At 37.1% G+C, this 20,202-nt stretch overlaps 1 protein-coding gene across 2 annotated transcripts in view; it reads left to right on the forward strand.

Moving 5' to 3' along the window:
- Positions 1–20,202, forward strand: part of ARSG (arylsulfatase G) — a 1,771,349-nt gene that overhangs the window by 1,565,170 nt on the left and 185,977 nt on the right. The gene's annotated exons all lie outside the window — the stretch shown is intronic.

The raw sequence follows: 20,202 nt of genomic DNA on the forward strand, positions 1-20,202 counted from the left end.
TATGTGTTTTTTGATGGCTTAATAGAGGTGCTGGTCAAATTTTAGTTGTTTGTCAACTGGACTGTCGGTAACTTAAAATGAGGAATGGCTTCATATTTAGTGTTGTTGGCTGAGTATATATGGAAGGTATGTTTTAGGTTGTATTTCTTATAGGGATAAAGAGCATTAAATTTATTTAACTTGGATTTAGGAATAAGTGGGAATTAACTAGCCAAGATGCTATAGCAGAGAAGGAGAGCTGGATGATTTTTTGATGTTTTCAGATAAGCATAGAATCATCTATGTATTGTACAGTGGTGGTAAGTTTGCATGTAGCATGAAGATTGTCCACCTCTTCCCTATAACATCTCCAGCACAAGTTCGATATCAATGGATGCATCCCATATGACCTGTGTGTACAAAAATACTTGTGCAGGACTCCCATGCAAAGATTCAAAGTTTCCTTTCCTGTATTGCAGTCCCTACTGCTGAGCATATTCCCACTGCTCTGTAGTATAGTTCTTCCTAATACTTTTATTCTATACTGTGACCATTACTCTTCCTAATACTTTTATTCCACACTGCAACCATTACATTTCCTAATACTTTTATTCCATACTGCAACCATTACACTTCCTAATACCTTTATTCCATACTGCAGCCATTACTCTTCCTAATACTTTTATTCCATACTGTGACTATTACTCTTCCTAATACTTTTATTCCATACTGTAACCATTGCACTTCCTAATACTTTTATTCCATACTGCAACCATTACTCTTCCTAATACTTTTATTCCATACTGCAACCATTGCACTCCCTAATACTTTTATTCCATACTGCAGCCATTACTCTTCCTAATACTTTTATTCCATACTGTGACTATTACTCTTCCTAATACTTTTATTCCATACTGCAACCATTGCACTTCCTAATACTTTTATTCCATACTGCAACCATTACTCTTCCTAATACTTTTATTCCATACTGCAACCATTGCACTTCCTAATACTTTTATTCCATACTGCAACCATTACTCTTCCTAATACTTTTATTCCATACTGTGACCATTATATGTTCCTTCCCTTAAGAGGAGTTATCAAGCCCCTGTACACTGTAGAAAATAGTCTGCTGCTATTACCTATCTCTGTTCTTACCTCACATATTAAGTCTACCCATTCAGGTATTCTTCCTGGCTCAATGTACTGCCCCTCTTATTGTCTCATCCTCTCTAGTTATTCCCATATATAATAAGAAGAATCTTTTGGGTAGACCATATTTCTCTTTCATTTGATCCTGAGAGATTACCTCTTTTTGTTGTATAATCTGATGCCTGTATTTTGGGTTTCTGTTAACAGCTTTCCATCTATCCCCTACTTCTCTACCTATACTGTTCTGCCTAATTCCAATGTTTGTATCTAATAGTGTCATATACCGTAGTATTCTCCTCTGATAATGCTCTTGCTAATTTCTTAAAGGTAGCTGCCCAATAGTTTTCTACTTCCTTTTCATTATTTTGTTCTGATAAAAGTAACTAAAACCTTTTTCCCCTTTCGCCTTGTAACTACCTTTACTACTCTTTAACCGTTTACTTCCACTTAACGGCATACTTATCATTTTACTGTAGGTAAACTATTCAAATATGTGTTGCCCAGACATATTTTTTCATATTTGGTACCCCAAGTCCACCCATCTCTATGGACAATGCCTTATTCTCTCAAATGACTAGTGCTTTCTTCATCTCCCAAATAAATACTATATTTAATATTTCTCACATCTTGTCATCTGGTTTTATTGGCTATGCCTATCCTGTATAAAGTACCAGTGGTGCCAAAAACAGGACTAGATCCAATGACAGGTGACACGGGTATCTATCTGGGGCCCAGTGCTGACTAGGGGAGCAACAACATTAACTTAAAAACTGAAATAAAAGTTTTCCTTCCTGCTTTGCTCATTATTGCTGTTTTTTTTTCCTGTTCTCAGTCTTGAGTGTTTAGATTTAGTCAGTGTTGTACTGCTGCTGCTTTAAATTTTTCCCTACTCTCAGCGTTGCATATACATTGAATCTACCAGTGAGGCAGCAGAAGAAATACATGTAGTGTAAGTGTGAGATTTTGAGATTCACAAACTCAAATGGCAGGTGCAAGCTACTGGAATGAGAACACAACACAGCGTTAGTGAACTATGGAGCTACTCGAATGGGAAGAGAAGAGACCACGCCACTGATGATTTGCTTACCTTCGATAGGCAGTGGCATTGCATGTGTGCGTGTGTGTGTGTGTGTGTGTGTGTGTGTGTGTGTGTGTGTGTGTGTGTGCGCGCGCGTAAGTGTGTGTAAAATGCCCTAGTTATTGACGGCAGTTTAGTTAAGTAAATTGTTAACGCTCAATCCCACACCTTAACTGCAGGAGGCAAGAGCCTTAATTCTCTACAGCAACTGCTAGACCCTTTGGTAAATCACTGAGGATTACATCAGTCAATGTCAGTCATTAGAGCTGAATGTTCTGAAACAGGTATTTTTGTCATTATCAGTTCATAGATTTTGCTTCACTGCTTAATGGAAAAATGTTCAAATCTACAAATGTAAAATGCTGTCTGACAAATATTGATGTATTAAACAAGAAATAAATTGTAAACAATCAGGGAGGTGACTCATAGATTACGTGCATTTATGCATGGTCCTAGAAATATATGCAGGGTTTGAAAATAGCCCACAGGCCAAGGTACATTTAGTCTTCCCCTCTCCAGGTGGAATTTCAATTAATGTGAGTTTGAAGGGAACAGACATTTACTCTTGCTCCTACTAAGTCTGTTTTCAATGTGCATCTATTCTGTTTTGTTTTGTTTAGCAAATGGTCATCAGTGTTTGTCCTTTAAAATTTGACATTTGAAAGCAGTGTAAAGGGTGCAACAGCACACTTGCCTTTGGAGCAGAAAGCTGTGTTTTTTCTACTACCATACCAAATAGATGGATTGCTTACACTACAATGCAGCATAAGAGGTTGCTTCTCTCCTAAGAGTGTCATCTTTGTATGAGGAGTTAAACCAAGACTCTATCTGTCTGAACTGATGGTAGTTCAGCTGGATGTAAAAGATCTCACAGCACCTATCAAAAAGAGTAGGGGGTCTTTTATTGACATGCTATTTACATGGCACATTATTTATATATTTACATTTTTACATAGATCGATACATATTTACAAAATTTCTCAATTATTTACATAGTTCCCTCCTTACACATTGTATTGTTATCTTTATACATTTTTCTTCTAACTGGACTCCCACTCCTTTTTTTTTTATAAGCACCATTTGATTTTCTTGATATTGCTGATAATATCCATTTCCTATTAAAGTTAATCTCATTTAATCTCTCATTCCAAATAACCCATACTACATAAAACAATTTTTGTCCATTTTTATTTTATATTTTTTGTTTCCATTCTTGTAATACCCATATTCAGTCATATCCATATTTATATGTTTTAACTCTCCAAAAATGTTTTCTTTACATTTTCCCATAATTTATCCACTCTTTTACATTTAAAAAATACATGTTCGGTGGTTTCTTCTTCACCACAGTATAAGCATATTCTCACACTTTTCTTTTTATTAAGCATAGTTGCTTTCACTTGTAATTTCTTTCTTTCTTTATTTATTTACATTTGTTTACCAGGAATGTCCGACTGGGCCAGAAGCCCATTTTAAGTGGAGGCCCGGGGAGAAAAGATCCACAGAAATATAAGCAATATATAATAATTAGATAGTACAATAGTATACATATAGTAAGATGCAGAATACACATCTTCTAGTTAGTCTATACAGAGTAGTATGCAATACAGTTTTCTAGTAGATACAGGTTCAAAAAGAAAAGCACAAGCATTTCAATGAAGATCACTATAAGAAAAAATAAAGTTAGTAGTGTGTACATATTAATCTTCACATTCTTCTTTATTACTACCCCAATATTTCTTTTTTATAGCTTTAATCATTTCTTCTGGTAAATGTTTTATAATATTGTACCATTATATAGGGCCGCGGTGGTGCAGTGATTAGCGTTGTCGCCTCACAACAAGAGGTTCTCCCATTCGATTCTCAGCTGGAGTGCCTTCTGTGTGGAGTCTGCATGTCCTCCCCACCGTCATGTGACATTTAAAGACATACAGGTAAGTGCGTGCATGAATGGGTGTGCCTTCTATAAAGGTTGGGCATTGGGCTGGCAAATCAGCACAGCAAAAAATCCACTGCCAATCATTAGTGGACCAGAGTTCCACTGTGGCGACCCCTAACCGGGAAAAGCCAAAATATTCTCTGTACCATTATATTCTTATACTATGCTTTCTGATCTTCTTCTATCTCATCAATCTTTTTCCTTTCACATTTTTACTTTTTTCTTGATAATTTTCTATTTCTTCATTAACATTTTAGTTTTCTCTCTTGCTTCTTTTTATTATCTCCCAAAATGTTCATACTTAAACAGTCTTTCTACTAATTTTTCATTTTTTTTCCATTTATCCATCTCAACACTTTATACACATTTAATGATGCTGTATATACTAATGGCTTTAATAATCCCATTCCCCTTCATCTTTATCCATATGTAATACTCCACCCTTTACTGGGTTTAATCTAGAGCCCCATATAAAAGTGGAAATAACTTCTAATAATTGTTTTTCATACATTCTTGGAATCATAAAATCACTTGATAAATGTGCTATCTTTCCCATTAATACTGAATTTATTAAACTTTCTTTTCTTATAAGATAATCTACATGTTCTCCATAAACAACAAATTGCTTTTAATTCCTTTAAAAGGTTTTCTCATTGTGATCCATTTACTGTTTTATTACCAAAATTAAGTTTCTGTACTGAAATTTCTTTCATTGTAAATTGTATTCTTCCTATCTTTATTCTAACTCCCAAAACTTTGCTTTTATCCTTATTTAATGTCATGTCTATTTCTTTTAAACAATCTACTGCACAATATATGACTTCTTTCATCTATAAACCATTTTTAGTTACTATAATAATGTCATCTACATATGTCATCAAAACTAGAATATCAGCACATATTTGCACTGCGTGCTTTGCAGTTTCCATTTTACAATTCACCTTTCTTATTGCCATATTCATAACTAAAGCAAATAATATACCACACATAGGACAACCTTTTCTTGTCCCACTACTCATCCTCATTTCTTTACTTAACCAACAATTTATTAGAATTTTTATATTTTTATTACTGTATGCTGTCATGCAAACTTTTTAATTTTTCTCACTGAAATTTTATATCTCCATTAATTCACACAATATCCTATGTTCTATCAAATAACATGCTTTATTAATATAATGTACCATAATTTCTCTTATCATTAGCAATTCTTGACATCCCTTTCCTTTCTTACTATATAGATTTCTTCCATTATATTTTCCATCTTATTTTCCAGTCTTTTTGTAATTATCTTAATAAAAATCTTATAATCTGTATTATGTAATGCTATCAGTCTTTCTTCCATATACATTTTAATATTGTACTACACTATGCCTAATAATACATGCCTTCACTTAACAAGTCATTCAAAACATGTAACTAGTATTCTTTTCCCCCTTCTATTAAATTGTTATACGTTTCATATCCTATTCCATCTGGGCCTGCTATTGAATCTACATTTAGCTGTCTAAGCATTTTATCTAACTCATACATAGTAACTTTTTTCAATTTCTTTATTTACTTGATCTGAACTTTTTTTCACTTTCCATATTTTATTACATTCTTTATTTTTTCTTTGCACGTTTTCCATATATTGAATTACAATTTCCATAATCTGTGTTTGTTTTCTTTCAACCTCTCCTTTCTTGTTTTTCATTTCTCTCATTACAATAATTATACTATCCTCTTTCACATTCTTACACAAATATGCTGACACTCCTTACTTTTTTCCTTGTAATAAGTATCTTTATTCATATAACAAATACTTGATATTTTCTAAATTTCTTTTATATAATTCTTTTTTATCATAATTCTCTCTCTCTCTCTCTCTTTCTCTCTATATATATATATATATATATATATATATATATATATCATGCCTTTCTAGTTTTTAAAAGCATTTTCATATTGTTCTACATATCTTTCTTTTCCTATCTTTCAGGTTTCTCTCTGCCATTTAAAAATTATTACACTAATTTTTAAATCTAAACTACTGTTCTGACCAATGAACGTTAAATGCCTTCAGTGTAACATGATCTCTCCATAATTTTATAATTTCTACTTTTCCTTATTCATTCCATTATTTTATTTGTTCTTTTTATTCGCTTTCCTATTTTCATATATTCCTTATTTTCATTTCCATCCATATTGCTAAGTGATCTACAAGTCCTGTTACAACTGCTTCCCTTTCTGTTGTACTTATTCTTAAAGATATTATAAAGTAATCAGTTTAAGAATACATCTATATGTCCATAATGCTTTATTCCATATAGCCAATTTACCACATTTCATAACTTTTACCATTTTTCTTATTTTCTTTCCTTTCTTTTCCTTTTTCCCTCTTAAATTACAGTTAGAATCCTATGTTATTATAATATCCATATTCACTGCTACATAATTCAACAGTTGTTGAAATAACAAGCATATAAAGCTATAATTCTATATATTTTTCTTGCTAACTCAAGTCAATAAAAGTTAATCTTCCCATTCCTACAAATGTTACATCTAACTCCTCTTCTACATAAAACCACTATACCTGAACAATATTCATTTCCCAAATTTCATATTATGTTTCCATCCCATATTTTTGTTTGCAATCTTTCTATATTTAAGAATCTTATATCTTCTGCAGATTTGTAGTAACTACAAAGGGATAAAAATGCTCAGTCACAGCTTGAAGTTATGGGAAAGAGTAGTGGAAGCTAGGTTAAGAAGGGAGGTGATGATTAGCGATCAGCAGTATGGTTTCATGCTGGGAAAGAGCACTACAGATGCGATGTTTGCTCTGAGACTGTTGGAGAAATATAGGAAAGGTCAGAAGGAGTTGTATTGTGTCTTTGTGGACTTTGACAAAGCATATGATAGGGTGCCTAGAGAGGAGTTGTGGTATTGTATGAGGAAGTCAGGACTGGCAGAGAAGTATGTAAGAGTGGTACAGGATATGTATGAGGGTAGTGTGCCAGTGGTGAAGTCTGCAGTGGGAGTGACAGATCCGTTTAAGGTGGAGGTGGTATTACATCAAGGATCAGCTCTAAGCCCTTTCTTATTTGCAATGGTGATGGACAGGTTGACAGACAAGATCAGACAGGAGGCCCCATGGACTATGATGTTTGCAGATGACATTGTGATCTGTAGTGAGAGTAGGGACCAGGTTGCGGAGACCCTGGAGAGGTGGATATATGCTCTAGAGAGGAGAGGAATGAAGGTCAGCAGGTCTACGGCAGAATATGTGTGTGTGAATGAGAGGGAGGATAGAGGAATGGTGAGGATGCAAGGAGTAGAGTTGGCGAACGTGGTGAGTTTAAGTACTTCGGATCAACAGTTCAGAGTAATGCTGAGTGTGGAAGAGAGGTGAAAAAAGAGTACAGGCAGGGTGGAATGGGTGGAGAACAGTGTCAGGAGTGATTTCTGACAGATGGGTACCAGTAAGAGTGAAAGAGAAGGTCTACAAGAGGGTAGTGAGACCAGCTATGTTGTATAGGTTGGAGACTGTGGCATTGACAAAAAGGCAGGAGTCAGAGCTAGAAGTGGCAGAGTTAAAGATGTTAAGATTTGCACTGAGTGTGACAAGGATGGACAGGATTAAGAATCAGTATATTAGAGGGTCAGCTCAGGTTGGACAGTTTGGAGACAAAGTCAGAGAGACAAGATTGCATTGGTATGGACATGTGCTGAGGAGGGATGATGGGTATATTGGGAAAAGGATGCTAAGGATGGAGCTGCTGGGCAAGAGGAAAAGAGGAAGGCCTAAGATAAGGTTTATGGATGTGGTGAAAGAGGACGTGCAGGCAGTTGGTGTGATTGAGCAATATGCAGAGGACAGGAAGAAATGGAGACAGATGATCCGCTGTGGTGACCCCTAACAAGAACAGCCGAAAGAGAAGAAGATATTTTCTAATACAGTTATGTCTGTGTCACATTTATTACACCATTCTAAAATCCCTATCCTTCTTACAATATTTGTAATACTACTTACATTTATGTAAAGAATTCTTACATTATTACTTTTTCTTTTGCTTAATTTAAAGGAAATCATTACCATTTTCAATTGAAGTTACCTATTACCAATTCCCTTTCTTTTTTCTTTTAAATTTATTCCTTTAAACTTCTTTGTCCTATATTTCATTCTTCTTCCAACAGAATTATTTCCCTTCACTGCTTTCCAGTTTATATATTCTTCATCATAGGTTTCTGAATCTTTCTCTATCTCATGTCCATCTTCATGACCTTTATTTTTATCCTTTTTCTTTTTCTAAATCTTCTTTTTCATTTTATAGTTATTTTTCATTTTCTTCTATATGGTCCCTTTTTATTTGCTATCATTAAACTCTTTTTTACAATCCACCTATAAATGCCCAGTTTGTTTGCATTTATAATATTTTAGTTCACATTTCTTTGCATCATGTCCTGTTTTCCCACATATATATTTTTCTTGCAAACTCAAGTCAATAAAAGTTAATCTTCCCATTCCTACAAATGTTACATCTAACTCCTCTTCTACATAAAACCACTATACCTGAACAACGTTCATTAACCAAATTCCGTATTATGTTTCCATCCCATATTTTTGTTTGCAATTTTTCTTTAAGAATCTTATATCTTTTAATACAGTTATGTCTGTGTCACGTTTATTACACCATTCTAAAATCCCCGTCCTTCTTACAATATTTGTAATGCTACTTACATTTATGTAAAGAATTTCTTTTCTTTTTATCACACTTATTCACAAGATGTCCTTCTTTCCCACAAAAACAACACGTTTTTTGGTTGTCCCCAGTATTTCACCATACCCCAACTGACATCAACATGTATAATGCTTGGCATGTGCACAGTTTTTCCATTTTCAGAACAACATTGCAATCCCCTTCCCCAGTCCATAAAACTCTATTGTCATAAACATTTGAAATGTCAATCACGTCTTTACAAATGCCTTTTAAATGTATTTTCAGAGTCTCTTGTTCTACTTCTGTTCATTTTTTTTTCATTTCTGGGAAAAAAGTTTTGTTGCATAACTATTCCAAGGATTATTATGTTGCTTCTTTTCATACTCGCTTAAAAATGTTTTCGTTCCATGAGCAGTCTCAAAAATGATGTCACAAAATATCTCTTTGTTTATCAAAATAAAAGCTCTTACGTCTTGGGCTTTCACACCCAAAGGTAAAATTATAGTGTTCCATATCTCCTATTTGTTTAATTCACTATTCGTTTTACTTCATATCCTCAACACCCATTTCTTTTTTCATGCTGTCATCTCTTTTTTCTTTTTGCTCACAGCTGCTTCCAACTGTCTGAGCATACATTTTTTTCTGTGTAGCATCCCCTTTTTGAATTACCCCCGACTCTTCCTCTTGAATTTGTTCCATTATCTCTCCCCATGAAATGTCTCCTCATTCTCTGGTTCAACATCTCCGACAGTATATCATCCTGCAACCCTCGAGACTAGAGAGCTGTGACAACACATTCTTCCTTCATCATCTCCTCCAATTCTGTGAACAAATTTTCTTGTAAAATGACTTTTGAATCTACACATACATCTCCTTGCACTCTAGCATTTGCCTCTGTTCCTTCCATCACTCTCTGTCTCATGCCATGCACCATCCTCCCTGCTGCCACTGTGCTAGGAATGGGATGTGCACACATATTCATAAGCAGTGCTTCCACAAATACCAATCTCTATTGAGTAGAAGAAGTTTCCACACTGTTCTGGCCAAACTTCTTCTTCTAGTAATATAAATACCATATCAGGTCTCCCCTGAAAAGTGACTACTAGCCAAGTGTGCAAACAAAGGATAAGTAAATTAAAAAATGTTAAATTAAATCCACATCTGTGCAATCATTTCAAAAGTAAAGAAGAAAATAGTCTGCACACTGACAGTTTTAAAAAGTGTTTATGGCAATCTGGAGGGGAGAGAGAAGTAACAGGATACTGGAATGGCTACAGGGATGGGGCCTGGTCCCCATTTGACCATTATCTGGCTGTATCCAAGAATATCTTTATTGCTTTACTCTTTCTTGTTTTATTTCTCTGCTGTTGAACATTTTGGTCCCTGATTCTAGTACTGGTCGAGGTACTGGACTTGCAGAGAAACAGGAGGTCCAGGACAATCAGGTATCTAATAGCAAATATATTTATTTACCCTTTGTTGACCAGATTACTCCTCTGGGCCAGTGGTCTCTTTTCAGGAGAGGCCAGGGGAAATTTACCTTTGGTCCCAGGAAACTTCCCTACTCTTTTTGCTAAGTGCAGTAGAATCTTTTACATCTCCCCGAAGTACCACCAACTCAGCCAAACAGGAGGATCATTTGTTGTTAAATAAAGTCATGGTGTAGAACTGTAGAAAGGAGAATAATCTAAGTATGGCATGGATTGACTACAAAAAAGCATTTCATAGTATCCCACATTCATGGATAAAAGAGTGCTTAAAAATGTATAAGATACACCCTACACTGATTGACTGCATTAAAATGCCCATGAAACAGTGGCAGACCACTTTACAATTAAGCCATGATAAAGGACAAATTATTATTCCAGGGATAAAGATTCCAGGCTGACTCTCTGTTGCCGCTACTTTTCTGTCTTGCCTTTAACCCATTAAGCTGTTTACTTAACAGCTTAGGCCATGGCTATAATTTGGCTCCTAGAAAACAACAAAGTGTAAAGACTTCTCATCTTTTCTTTGTCAATGATTTAAAATTGTATAGCTCATCAGACGAGGAACTGAAAGCACAACTGCAAGTTGTCAAAACTTTTTCAGATGATATAATAATGCCATTTGATTTTGGTCTTGATAAATGTACAAAAGCAATCTTTAAAACAGGAAAACTGCAGCACCAAAAAATATCGGTTTGGGGCAAGAATGTGATAGAAAAGAACTTGAGCAAGAGGGAGTGTATAAATATTTGGAATTGATGAAGGGTCAACAATAAAACATGAACAAATGTGAATAAAACTTAGTAAGGAATACTTTAGAAGGTTAAATGAATCCTGAAAACAGAGCTGACATTAGGAACAAAATACAAGTTATAAATCGATTTATTCTTCCTGTCTTAACTTACAGTTTTGGAGTGATTGACTGGCCCTAAAACATGTTCGATAGACTAGACAGGAAAACAAGAAGGATGTTTCAAGGTCACCAAATGATTTATAAAAATCACTGCATACCAAGAGTATATATTCCCCATTATGAAGGAGGTATGGGTCTCCTTGAAATTGTTTACATGTATACATCTGCAATCGTGGGACTGCACACATATCTGCTGACCTCACAACACTCAAATGTAGTGAAAGTTTTTAAACATGAGGAGAATAAATCTAAGATGACTTCCCTGATTACCCTAGCAGATGCATATCGGCGTCAAGCAGGAATGGAAATCAAACTAGAAGTAGATAAAAAAATCAGGCAGCACCTGAATGTGCCAAAAATCAAAAGAAAGAATATAAGGTGAAGGACCAGATAAGAAGATAAGAAATTTGGAAAATGTATAACTATAACTGCAAGTACAAAAACCTTCTGGAAGAACCTCATGTTGATCAGGAATGAATGCAGGAATGGTTAAGGAGAGGCAAATTCAAAACAAGAGATAAAAGGTTAATATTGGCGAGCCAAGATAGTGGACTACATACACATTGGTTTACAAAGTCCATTCAGCATGTGGGAGAAACAGACAAATGTATGTTTTGTAAAACAGAATTGGAAACAGTCACACACCTAATCGCTGGTTGTGACATACTAATGGCAGTAGGACTGTGTACTGAAAGGCATAATAATGTGGCAAGACTGGTGCATTGGGGATTGTGAGAACATCATGGTAATGAAGTGGCTGAAAAACACTGGAAACGTGAGCCACATAATGATGGTGTATATCACATGGGATTACCCATTACCAACAGTTCAAAAGATAGATGCAAGAAAACTAGATATAGTGGTTCATGAAAAAGAAGACAAAAGTAGCATTGATCACTGAAATTGTTACACCCGTGATTACAGTGTCTTGTGTACAGAGAGGCACAAAGTCATGAAATATCAGGATTTGCAGGAGAAACAAGAGTAATGTGGAAGAAAGATACCCAAACAGTTTACATAGTAGTAGGAGGAAAGGATCTTATAAAAAAGAACCTACAATCATATTTCGATATTTTACCAATACATGTAACTCTGTATGAATTGCAAAAGAAGTCATTACTGGGTGCATTGCGGGTGCTGCAAAGAGCACTTCTGGCTGACATCAAAGACTGAAACAATACTAATTTAATGAACTTTAATCGTACTTTGACTTAGGAATGAGATCCATTCCTGTCATGGTATTAGAAACCCAAAAGACTTGAAAAAATTAAAAAAGAGAGGAGCTTAAAATCTCATGTAAAGGATACACATTTCAGTTGTAAAATGAAATGTGGTGCAGTTTAAATTTAAAACAAAGCAAAAACTTATGTGCCTGTTATAGCTTCTGGTATTTTTGTGGTGAACAGCTTTTGTTTTCTCTTTTTTTCAGAATACCTAGTTTGCTAAATTTTTTTTTTTTTTTTTTTTTTTTTTTTTTTTTGCTTAAGCCTGCCATTTTAGGAGTCCTTTTTTTCTGTTTTTTAAGTGAAATGCTGTCTATCAAATGCGCTGTCTGGGGTGGGGTGGAGGGGCTACACTTGTGAAAGAGGGAGCTCTTCTACAAAAATCCTGACTATGCCAGGGTGTGAGTGCACTTGGATGCTTGCATGTGTCTGAAGCAGTTTCAATTTACAGTGTTCTCCTTAATTTCTACAGAACAAAATTCTTGGTCTTTACTGCTTGCCACATAGTATATTTTTTGCTGTATTTTTATTGACACATAGTGTTTTAAATCTTTCTACCAACCCCATAAATTTTTGATTGATTTTTTGATACAGCCTTCCTGCCACAGTGCACATATAATTTGTAGTACAGCTACACTGCTACTGAGAATTTTACTTTGAAGTTTTAGTTTACCCTGCATTTTTACACTCATTTGAGTTTAGGAACAGTTAGGAGAAATGTGGCATTATAGTAGCAGTTAAGTGGCATTGTTATTTCTTTCATTTTATGGGGTATACCACTGACTTCATGCAGCGATGTTGATGTAGGTCTGCTGAGCTTAAAGAACTTCTAAAATCCTAGAGCATCCATTTCTATATTTTGATACTGTGAAATAAATTCAAACTAGTGCATTTTTGATCATAGGATCATAGGAGGTTACTAGGCTATCGACCCGAAGGTCATTTTAAGCCCAGCCGTTTCATCCTAATGTAGTACCATAGATACTCTAGTCAATCCCAGGGATTGTATTGATTAATGACTGCCCATGTTCAGGAGGGTTGTGGGCATTATCCCCAGTAAGAATTTATGGTGCCCCATCCACTCGTTCAGGTTCCTTTCTAACAGTGTCATAGAGGTGCTCTGCTTCACATGAAATGGCAGCCTATTCCAAAGACACAGCAGTCATTGAGAGACAAATCTGTCCACCCAGCATGTCCTATTCAAGTTGCAGGCCATATTTATGTCCCTGAAATGAGTAGCTGTAGTCCTGTTTGATTTACGGATGTGCAGCAAATTCCTTAGGTTTGGGTCGGAGATTGATCTGTAAGCCAGCCATAAGTCTCCCCTAAGAAGTCTGTACAATACGAGTATGGTGACAGGGACTTTAGTCTGTCTGTGTAAGGCACATGCTGGAGTCCCTTGATCTTCTTAGTTAGAAACCTCTGAGGTCTCTCCAATTGCTGCAGGTGTTTTGTACAGTAATTGCCAAAAGGGGCTTTATAATCAATTATGGGCCTGATTAGTGATGAGTATAGAGGAGTTATAACCTGCTTTGCTCCAGAGGCGATGCCTTTGCTAATCAAGTGTGCTACATAGAAAGCCTTCCTTTCTACAGTAGACAGATGATGGTCAAAGTTGAAGTCACAGTCTACTTGTGATCCCAGATCTCTTACCACTTCATAGGTACACAGAGTATTGTTGTTAATTTGATAGTGCAAAGGGACATTGTTTTTACCGAAGGGAATGATGATGCATTCCTTTGCATTCAGTTTGAGACCATGACTAGGACACCAATCATTAATCTTTGTAAGACCCTCCTGAAGTATACTGACATCAACTGGGGATTCAATAATTGCTCCCAGTTTGCAGTCATCTGCAAACTTGGTCAGCCGCAGCTCCTTAGTTTTGGCCTGAACTTCTGAGAAGTATATATCAAACAGTAGTGAGCCCAGCACTGATTCTTGGCACCCCTGCTGGTTGATGTGAGTCACCCACTTTGATAGTGTGTGACCGGTTTGTGACCCAGTTGGCATCCCATCTTACAACAAAGGAGTTTACATTCAGTTTGCTGAGTTTATTGGTAATACCTGAGTGTGAGGTTGTGTCAAAGGCCTTTGCTAAGTTGAGGTATGCTGTGTGCACAAATTTGCATTTGTCTATGGTCCCGGTCACATTTTCAATGAAATACACCCAGTTTTAACAGGCAGGATCTGCCATTGACTAAGCTGAATTTGATTGGATCCAGGGTTTGTTATGGGTCTATAATTCCCTGGGTCAGTTGCTAAGCCACCTTTGTGGAGGGAAATAACTATTGCTGTTCTCCGTTCTGAAGGAACAAAGCCAGTGGTTAGGCTGTTAAATAAGGTACTTTATGTGATGCTAGTTCATGTTTTAGTTTGTTTAGAAGACAGTCTGAGATGCCATCTGGTCCCATAGAGGCCGTGCTTTTTGCCTTTGACAAGGCTTTAATGACCTGTTCTTTGGATATGTAGGTTGGGAGGGAAGTTGGAGGCAAGGTTTGTGATAAGTTTGGAGGGGAAAAAGGAAGAGAAATTTTCACCAAATCTGTCTGCTAGCAGGTTTGCTATCTCTACGGGATCAGTGTGTGTGTGATACCATTAGTCACTAGTTCGGCAGATGCTTGGGTCCTACCTTTTATGCTATATACGTAGCTGTAAAAGGCCTTATGATTATCCTTGGCTGTGATTGTTAAGTTTTTCACAAAGTCACCCTTAGAGGATTTGACATGTTGTCTTATTTGCCTGTTGAGGCTGGGAAGGGTGCTTTTCCATTGTTGGGGCTTCACCTTAATTGTCTTAGCAATATTTTGAATTTGTTGTAAAATTTGTTGATGCTGGATGTCCACCAGGGCATATTTTTTTTTTTTTTTTTACTTGGGGACTCTGGCCTTGATTCTCTCTGAACAGCCACATCTATACACTTATACAAGTGATTGTACAGGGCTTTAGTGTCAGCTTTGGTATAGTTACCACTTCCTGCTTGGGGGGGGTTGAAATGCATTTATACTTTCCCTAGGAGAGCATAGTTTGCTTTGATGAAATTTTTTAGTCTGACTTCGCCTTTTGTTTGTTCTGGTGTTAGTGCTAGTTTGAAGGCGATTGATTGGTCAGATTTAACTAATGATGGTGTGTTGTGGTGGTGCATCTCTTTGTCATGTTAATGATGACCAGACCTAGTATGTCTGTTCCTCTTGGTGGGGTTTGAACAATTTGTTCCAGGGCATTTGAGTTAACAAAGTCAAGGAACTTTCGCACTAGTGAGTTAGGGCTAGAGTATGTTTCCCAGTTGATGGCGAGATAATTGAAATCCCCCATGACCCAAGTGTTTGGCAATATTTATTTAGATTGACTCCAGTCTGGTCAAGTAGGCCTCATAAGCATCATGATCTCTGGAGGGGGATCTATAACTAGCTATGACTTAAATGGAGATCTTACCAACAGTAATCAGAACGTGGAGTAACTCCATAGAGTTGTCAAGTTAACTAGTCGTGAGGTGAATTTATCTGTAGTATAGATACATCACCTCCTTTAGTTCTAACATGTTCATCTTGCAGTCTAAAGGTGTGGAAGGCATTGTAGCCTTGCAAGGCCTGGGTACTCTCCGAGGCCTTGAACCAGGTCTCTGTGACTGTCAGACATCTACATCCTCCAGTGACAGAAGTGCTTCCAGGGTGTGCAGGTTTTGGTTTAAGCTCCTAATGTTTAGCAGCATAACCCTTATTTTGTTATGGTTGGCAGTTTTCACATCAGCAATTTTGTTTTTGAGACCTTGGCACTATCGGGGAGGCAAAAGCCTTTGCCAGGAGCTAAAAGCCTATTGGTGCCAGGTGCAAACTGTCTATGGCAAAGCAGTGAGGTTTATCGACCATGTCATCCCAGGCTGACAGAAACTGGGTCCCCTTTGAATGACACCAAAAACTAAGCCAAGTATTGAAATCGATAATCTTTTGTTTATACTATGGCATCATTCTAGGTGAGGGTATTATGCTGCTCAAGGCTAGGGACATACCTGCCTAGGACACATACTTGGAGAACTCAGACATGTCTCTCTTCATATAGTCCAGTGAGGTACATCTCAGGACATGTATTCCAACATGAACTATGACAGAGTCATAATGGTACTTGTTGCTGAGAGACCTGAGTGCATGCATGATCTGACGAATGTTGGCGCCAAGCAGGCAGCTGACCATGACTTTCTCCTTATCTAACCTCACTAGTGGGTCGTCCATGTGTCTCACTATGGAGTCTCCATTGACAAGAAAATTAGTTTTTTGAGTGTTATGCCTTAAAGGCTTGGTAGGTGAGACAATGGTGTTACTATGTTTCTTGGGTGCTGTGGGAACTGTGTTAGTTATAGCAGTCTTTTATTTTGGAGGTCTCTGGTGTTTCACTAAGTTTTTTGAGAAAAAAACTCTGTGTATGTTGATTTATGTGTTGGATGCATACTACATGTATGAGTAGTGGTACAATGTTCATGAGTAGTGGTGGGTGAGTTGACAACCTCTTTAGTGTTACTGTTTTGAGTGAAAGAGAGCAGGGATTCAAGATTCTTGGTGTAGCTACATCTCTCGCACTCTGTGCTAGAGTGAGTTATCAGTAGAGGGTTGTCAGTGTACATAAGGCAGTTGCTACACTGCCTTAGGAAAACCAAATCAACAAGGCTGGCAGGAGAAACAGAGGTAGTCCAACTGTCCATAATTCTAGGTTTGAAGAACTATTATCACAAAGGGGGTGCTTTCAGGACTAATTTAGGAGGTGCTCTGTAGATGGGTATTTCTGATAAGATTTTTGGCTGGTGGTTTAATAGGTCACAGCTCACTAACAATACTTCTTAGACCAGAGATGTTATGTTTATATAAACACTCGTTAAGCTTTTAGGGCTTTAGAAAGATAACCTTCTGCATTATCGAACAGATTTCGACAAATCCTAGGGGTGGGAATTGGAAAACCATGTTAAACAAAAGGGAAACAAACACAGTGGCAGTTAAGACTGGCTGCAAATTTCCCACCAGGTCTAAATTAATTCATTTCAGTTGCTCCTGTTTTAAAGGAAAAGCAGACAGGTTATAGTAGGGATATTAGAGGGCCAAAGAATTTTAATGGAATGTGTTTAACTAATATTTTCATAATGGTATTAAGCAAACAGTGGCATTTAATTTATTTTAAGTATTTTATATACTTTTTAATTTTACATATTTATTGTGTATTCTTCCTTGTGGTAAAACATGAGAAAGTTTGACAAGCAGACCAAGTGATTAGTCAAAGTTCTATCTATTGGAAGTGTTTTATCCAACTGGAAAAGTTTTTCACTTATTTAAAAAGGTTTTAATATTGTTTCTGCAGATTCTGATGAAGTCCACGGTTTGTTAGGGACAAAAATGCTCAATTCGATTGTTCATAAAAGTGTGGTGTGGAAACCTGTTCATCCTTCATTGGGTGCATTTCCTTCTACTTTAGACCAGAGATGTACTAAAGATGAGGACTACTCTAATGTACTACAGCTGTATCTAAGGGAAAATTTGTCAAAATTATTTGTCTGGCTATGACGCACATTTGCGCGGCAGTGCACAATGCTATGCAACATGCAAACAAGCAGAAACACAATCAAATGGGGATTAAATAACAGAAGCTAAAAACTTTTAAAAACTTTTAAACCACTCAAAAGAACCAATGAGGATGCTTACTCCAAGCCCTAGACCAATCATCCTTCACCAGACAGGTTCCAATTAGCACACTTCTCTCACAAGGATGCAGGAGAGCCCCTTCCAATCAAAGATGGCTTGGAAAATGTGCTCAGAATACAGCAGCCACTACAAACAGATCCAGATGTAGCAAACCTGTATCTGGACTATGCTACACCTACTCATACCTCTCAACTGTACCAAATTCCTCAGTATTTACCAGTTTTGAGGGCAAAATATTGGGTTGCCATGAATCCCTGAGTGGCCCCTTTAATTTCCGATTTATTTCAATTTTATTTATTTTTTTTACGAGTTCAGTTGTGTCTGATGTCCTCATGTATTGATAGCTTATCCTGCAATGTGCAGAGGGCAGTGCGTGATGACATTAGCTTCGTTACCGAAGCATACTGCTTGTTGGACACATCAGTCATTGGAGGCATTGAGAGACTTGGACTATTTAGTTTACCTGTTTTGATAATAGCAGCATAGCAACAAGTAGAGCTGTTTGCAATTTAAAAGTTCTGCCAAGTTGCCAACTGAGTAACATGAACTTCTGCAGAGTCCAGTCAGCCCAGCTCCCATCCATGTCTGCAGTTCATGCAGGATGAGTAACTTTAATTGCTCTGATGGCTCGACCTCCAGGTAAGTAAAAAAGAATTAAAAAAAACATGAATATGTATCCGTATTGCATTGCCTATTGCCTAGAAAGTGTCTGCAGGAATTGGGGACATGTCACTAACTAAGTTATGACTGTTTTGTTTAACCACGTTGTAGAGGAAATTGGCAGTTTCTATACTGAAACCATATGGACACCATAGCAGTAGACCTTTTTTCTGAAGCACAGACTAGGAAAGCAAGGCAGGATATGGGTACATGTCACTGGCTAAGGTATGACTGTTTTGTTTAACCGTGTTGCAGAGAAAATTTGCATTTCTAAACGGAAACGATAAGAACGCACAGTAGTAGACCTTTTTTCTGAACTACAGACTAGGAAAGCAAACATTGCCTACATACACACATAGATGAACAGATGGTAGATTTCTGTCAGAGACAAGTTCATTTTTATTTTTCCCCTCAGGAATGTGGTGGGGCTGACAGGTGATATGGCAGCCCAACCTCAAGTGTTTTAGCTTGCACTGCATTTGAATTGCTTTAGTGCTGTTTTAGCTGCTTTTCTGTAAAAAAAAAGTTCTAAGCTTGTTTTCTGCCTTTCCTGTAACTAGTCTAGTCCAGATACAGATTTGCTATATCCAGGACTGTTTATAAGTTTCTGAGCCCCCCCCAAGCCTTTCTATGTTGGAGGGAAGCCTTCTAGCTTATCAGTGGGCGTGGTAAGCATCAGGTAGCTGATCGACTACAAGAGGAGTGGTTTCTGGCCCAGAAATTATAGTTTATTGGCTGTGTGAGCAGTTTTTCCATATCTTTCAACTTTTTGGTTTAAAGGCCCACAATTGTGGCTATTTCCCACCTTTCCTGTAACTAGTCTAGTCCAGATACAGACTTGCTGTATCCAGGACTGTTTGTAACCTTCTGAGCAGTGCCAAAAAGTCTGCTGTTCAATTTTTCCCTTAGATCTGCTAGTTCTCTCCTCTCCTGCACTTTTACTAGCTTATTAGTCTAGTAGTTTACCAGACTTCTTGTAGCAATTATTGTAGCACACAAAAGTGCTACCAGCACTAAATGTTCTACAAGGAAACAGCTCCAGTACTTATTATTAATGCCCACCCCTCCAGGCATATCTAAAGGTCAGTTCTCTGTGCTTTCTCCTATTAACTTGGTGAACCTGGGCATCCTGAGACAATGTAGCAACTGCCTCATGTACACTGACAACCCTCTCCTCATACCTCACAACACTCAGACTTGTGAGAGATGCACTTATATATCCAAACTGGAAGCCACGCACTCTCCAGCCAAGACCAGAATAGCTGGTCAAGAGGAGAAGGTCAATACTTGCACCACACCACATGGAACACATATCCCTCCAGAACACACACCAGCACTGCCTTCACATAAAAACATAAACTGCACACCCACCTTTGTGGAGGCT

Source organism: Protopterus annectens, chromosome 10.part0, assembly GCF_019279795.1.
Source record: "Protopterus annectens isolate FY-2018-M chromosome 10.part0, PAN1.0, whole genome shotgun sequence".
NCBI lineage: Eukaryota > Metazoa > Chordata > Ceratodontiformes > Protopteridae > Protopterus > Protopterus annectens.